Below are 6,064 nucleotides of genomic sequence, written 5' to 3' on the forward strand. Positions count from 1 at the left end.
GGATTGCTTGATTGTATGGTACTTCTATTTCTAGCTTTTTAACGAAGCACCAAATTAACTTCCAAAGTGGTTATACCATTTTACATTTCCCCCGACAGTGTATAAGTGTTCCGGTCTCTCTACAACCTCTCCAACATTTATTATTTTCTGATTTTTGGATTAGTGCTAGCCTTGTTGGGGTGAGACATATTTCATTTGCATTTCTCTAATAGAATAATGATCATGAGCATTTCCTCATGTATCTGTTAATCACCTGAATGTCTTCTTGGTGAAGTGTCAGTTCATATCCTTTGCCCATTTTTTAATTGGGTTATTTGTCTTTTTGTTGTGAGATTTTGCAGTATCTTGTAGATTTTAAAATTAGACCCTGATCAGATATGTCCTAGCCAATTTTTTTTTCCCAGTCTGCAGGTTATTTTTTTACTCTTTTGGTGAAGTCTTTGGATGAGCATAAATATTTGATTTTTAGGAGCTCTCAGTTATCTAGTTTCTCTTCATTGTTAGTTATCATTTGTATCCTGTTTATTCCATGTATTAGGGCTCCTAGCGTTGTCCTTATTTTTCCTTCCATGATCTTTATTGCTTTAGATTTTATACTTAGGTCTTTGATCCGTTTTGAGTTTGTTTTTGTGCATGGTTTGAGGGATGGGTCTTGTTTTCATTTTTTTGCAGATGGATATCCAGTTATGCCAGCACCATTTGTTAAAGGGACTGTCTTTTCCCCACTTGATGGACGTTGGGTCTTTGTCAAATATCAGCTGCTCATAAGTGGATGAATTTATGTCTAGATTCTCAGTTCTGTTCCATTGGTCTATGTATCTGTTGTTGTACCAGTATCAGGATGTTTTTACTACAATGGTGGTATAATAGGTTCTAAAATCAGGTAGTGTGAGGCCTCCCACTTTGTTCTTCCTCTTTAGTAATGCTTTACTTATCCAGGGCCTTTTCTTTTTTCCATATGAAGTTGGTAATTTGTATATCTTGTTAAAAAATGTCATTGGAATCTGGATTGAGATTGTATTGTATCTGTAGATTGCTTTGGGTAGAATTGGCATTTTCACAATGTTGAGTCTTCCTATCCATGAGTATGGTATGTCTTTCCACTTATGTATGACTTTTTTGATTTCTTGCAGTAGTGTCTTATAGATTTCTTTGTATAGGTCTTTTATGTCTCTGGTTAGATTTATTCCTAAGTATTTTATTTGCTTGGTGGCTATTATAAATGGTATTGATTTGGTGATTTCCTCTTTGACCTTCTCTTTGTTGGTGTAGAGTAATCAACTTATTTTTGCATGTTTATCTTGTATCCTGATACTTCACTGAAATCTTCTGTTAGTTCCAGTAGTTTTCTTCAGGGTTTTCTGTGTATAACATCATATTATCTGCAAATAGGGATACTTTTACTTCTTCCTTACCAATTTGGATGCCTTTTTTTTTTTTTTTCTTGCCTTATTGCCCTGCCTACTACCTCCAGCCAATGTTGAATAAGAGTGGTGGATAAAGGGCATCTTGTCTGATTTCAGTTCTCAAGGGGAATGCTTTCAGACTCCATTTAATATGATGCCTGCTGTTGACTTTGTATAGATGCCCTTTATTATGTTGAAGAATTTCCCTTCTATTCCTGTTTTGCTCAGTTTTTATCATGAATTGGTGTTGGACTTTGTCAAATGCCTTTTCTGCATATCAATTGATAAGATCCTGTGGCTCTTATCTTTTGTTTTATTTATGTGATAGATTACATTGATTTTTTTTTCTAATGTTGAGCCATCCCTGCGTACCTGGTATGAATCCCACTTGGTCATGGTGAGTTATTTTTTTGATATGTTGTTGAAATCTATTGGCTAGAATTTTGTTGAGGATTTTTGCATCTATGCTCATGAGGATTATTGGTCTGTAATTTTATTTTTTTTGTGTGTGGTTTCTTTACCTGGTCTTGGTATCAGGATTATTCTGGCTTCATAGAATGAATTTGAGAGTATTCCATCATTTTCTATGCTCTGAAATACCTTTAGTAGTACTGGCATTAACTCTTCTCTGAAAGTTTGGTAGAATTTTTCAGTGAAACTGTCAGTGCCAGGGTTTTTGTTGTTGTTGTTGTTGGGAGTTTTTAAATTACCTCTTCGATGCCTTCTTTTGTTATAGGTTTATTTAGTTTTTCTACCTCGGTTTGTGTTAGTTTAGTTGGGTAGTGTGACCTCTTACTTTCTTAATGTATGATGTAATTGATGTCATTCCACAGCTCGTCTGATCTTTGGTCATTAGTGTTCGACATGTGAAATTCTTCAGATGGTCTCTAAATTCTTGAGATGGTATCTGCATTCAGGTGGGCATACTCAGGGTCATACTTTGTCTCTCTTGGACTTATTCTAATTTTTTTTAGCTTCAACTTGAACTTGCTTATGAGCAACTGATGGTCCTTTCCACAGTCAGCCCCTAACCTTGTTCTGACTGATGATATTGAGCTTTTCTATTGTCTCTTTCCACAGATGTAGTGGATTTGATTCCTGTGTATTTCATCCAGTGAGGTCCACATGTATAGTCACTGTTTATGTTGTTGAAAAAATGTATTTGCAGTGAAGAAGTCATTGGTCTTGCAAAATTCTGTCACGTGATCTGCATCATTTCTATCACCAAGGCCATATTTTCCAACTACCTATCCTTCCTCTTTGTTTTCAAGTTTTGCATTCCCATCACCAGTAATTATCAATGCTTCCTGATTGCATATTTAATCAATTTCAGACTGCAGAAGTTGTTAAAAAATCTTCAATTTCTTCATATTTGGCCTTAGTGGTTGGTGCGTAAATTTGAATAATAGTTGTATTAACTAAGTTTCCTTGTAGGTGTATGGATATTATCCTATCACTGACAGCATTGTACTTCAGGATAGATCTTGAAATGTTCTTTTTGACAATGAACATGACGTCATTCCTCTGCAATTTGTCATTCCTGGTATAGTAGACTACATGATTGCCTGATTCAAAATGGCCAATAACAGTCCATTTCAGCTTACTAATGCCTAGGATATCAATGTTTATTCATTCCACTTCATTTTTGATGATTTCCAGTTTTCCTAGGTTCATACTTTGTACACTGTACTTTCTGATCATAATGGATGTTTGCAGCTGTTTCTTCTCATATCTTTGCCATATCAGCAAATGAAGATCCTGAAAACTTGACTCTACCCACATCATTAAGGTCGACTCTGGTTTGAGAAGGCAGCTCTTCCCCAGTCGTCTTTTGTGTGCCTTCCAAACTGGGGGGCTCATCTTCTGGCACTATATCAGACAATGTTCGGCTGCTATTCGTAAAGTTTTCACCGGTTAACTTTTTTTTTTCGGAAGTAGATAGCCAGGTCCTTCCTTCTAGTCTGTTTTAGTCTGGAAACTCAGCTGAAACCTGTCCATCATGGGCGACCCTGCTGGTATTTGAATACCAGTGGCATAGCTTCCAGCGTCACAGCAGTACACAAGCCCCCACAGTATGACAAACTGATAGACGTCTTTCTCCCATGGAAGGGCTGGTAAGTTTGAACCATTGACCTTTTGGTTAGCAGTGGAGCTCTTTAACCACTGTGTCACCAAACCAAAAAACCCATTGTCATCCAGTCAATTCTGACTCATAGCGACCCTATAGGACAGAGTAGAATTGCCTCAGAGTTTCCAAGGAGTGGCTGGTGGATTCAAACTGCTGACCTTTTGGTTAGCAACTGAGCTTAACCACTGCACCACCACCAGGCCTCCCTATATGTGCCTACACCTGTGTCTGATTTGCTCTTTTTATAACTCAGAAGTGATTAGGTTTAGGACACACCCTATGCTAATGTGGCCTCATTAATATAACAAAGAAAAACCTATTTTCAAAGAGGTATTAAAAAAAGGAAAAGAAAAACATACACAATCCTTGGCTGTTGAGTTGATTCTGACTCATAAAAAAAAAAAAATGAGACAGAATAGATCTGCCCCATAGTGTTGTCAAGGCGTGGCTGGTGGATTCAAACTGCTGACCTTTTGGTTAGCTGCCATAATGTTTAACCACTGGGCCACCAGGGCTCCAACTCCACAGGTTTAGGGGTTAAGATTCCACTGCCCATCCATAACACAAGTCTTCAGAGATCTCTGCTCCAAGAGCCTGGAGGCAACTCGGAGCTAGGTTCCTAATCCAGCTGGGTTTCTTATATTCCTCGCTTAGGGTCAGGGTGAAGTTCAATAGTGGTGAGGATTGGTCCATGGATAGGGGTAGAGTAGTAGCATCCATGAGGGTTTCTGGGCCACAGAGTGAGGAGATCACCACAGCCTCTCTGGGTGGGCAGATTCCTACTCTTTGTGTTAACCAGGTTTATGCATGAATTGATTTCACTAGGTGTAATAGCTGAATAATAGATTTCAAGGGCAATTAGAAAATAAAGCCACAAGCAAATGTTACTGGTAAGATAAATTCATCTCTTTGCATTTGTAACCGTCTGAATGAGGTTCCTGTGTGGCGCAAGCAGTTTGCTGTAAATTACTAACTGAAAGGTTGGCGATTCGAACACACCCAGTAGCCCTGTGGAAGAAAATGTTGGTTCTGTAAAGACTTCAGCCAAGAAAACCCTATGGAGCACAGTTACGCTCTGTAACACATTGGGTTGCCATGAAGAGGAATAGACTTGAAGGCAATGGATTTGGGTTTTTGTTTTTCATATACCCTTAACTTGCTAAGTGACCTGGGCAAATTCCCTACCACCCCTTGGGCTCGGCTTCTCCCTCTCTCCATGCAGGGAGTTGGGCTAGACAAGCAGAATGACTCTTGCAGAGCTGGTATTGTACAATCTCTTCCCTGGAAACGGAAGCTTGGCTATTTCAACTCCGTTTGTTCTGTTCAAGTTGTTGTTCATTCACCACTAGATGGCAAGCTTCTCTCAAGTTTCCCCAAAGTGCTCTGTGAGGCGTTTGTGACCCTAAAAGGCACTGTGAATTTTGTCACCATTTCAAGGAATGCCCACTAGGATGTTAGACGATCTTCCATTAATTAATTTGCTAAAAACTCTAATTTTAAGTTTCTTTGCTTGTGTACGTTTTAATATACTGTATTTAAATTTAAATTTTTAAATACTTTTATACTTAACTAAGGAGACCTGGAGGCACAGTGGTTAAGCACTCAGCTGCCAGTCAAAAGTTCAGCGGTTCGAACCCATCAGTCACTGTGTTGGAGAAACATGTGGCAGTCTGCATCCATAAAGATTTCAGCCTTGGAAACCCCATGGGTGGCTATGAGTCGGAATTGACTCAATAACAGCGAGTTTGGTTTTGGTTTTATACTTAACTACTAACTACTTGGAATTTAGTTTTAAAATGTTTTCGTCTATATTCACTACTAAGAAATTTCCAGCAGAACCGTCTTACTTACTCTTGCTTCTATGTATGTGCCAAGTGCCTTGTATCACTTTTAAGTGAAGTGTTCTCTCCTGGGTCTACCAGACACAATGGAATTGTGCTGATGCTAGAGGAAGCTAGATACCAGCTCTTTCAGTCTCTGAGCTTTTGAGATTTCTATTATCTACCAGCCCTTGCCTACTAACCAAAATGATGAGGCAAATAAGACTGATTTATTAGCTGTATTGTTCCCCATATCCACCCCACCCCAACACACACACACACACGCACACACAATATTCAAGCAGGGGTTGGCATTTGGGAACTGACTTAACTTTCCTCATAGGCCCTTGAGTATATATATGATTGGTTTGGTTTTCAAATTCTGTGTTTTGCAACTGGGGCCAAGTATAACTGCCTCAAAAACAGTCTTCCCTTGGATGGCTGGTGACAGCAGAGTCCTCTCATTTGGCAAAGAGAAGCCTGCCCCATTTGGGTGGTTGCTATTGTCTGATGTGGTCATGACCATGCTGGGACCTCCGGCCCTCACACACAGCCCTCTGGAGCTTCCTCCTGCCTTGCCCTGGGGTCCTGTGTTGGCTAGCATGCTCTCAAGAGGAAGCATTAGATGCTCTCAGCCAGTCTGACTCACTCTGGAGTTTGCCTTAAAGCAGGGATGCAGGGAGCTGGAAGGTGGGGACTCCAGGAAACCT

Source organism: Elephas maximus, chromosome 8 (assembly GCF_024166365.1).
Source record: "Elephas maximus indicus isolate mEleMax1 chromosome 8, mEleMax1 primary haplotype, whole genome shotgun sequence".
In the NCBI taxonomy this organism is placed as follows: Eukaryota; Metazoa; Chordata; class Mammalia; order Proboscidea; family Elephantidae; genus Elephas; species Elephas maximus.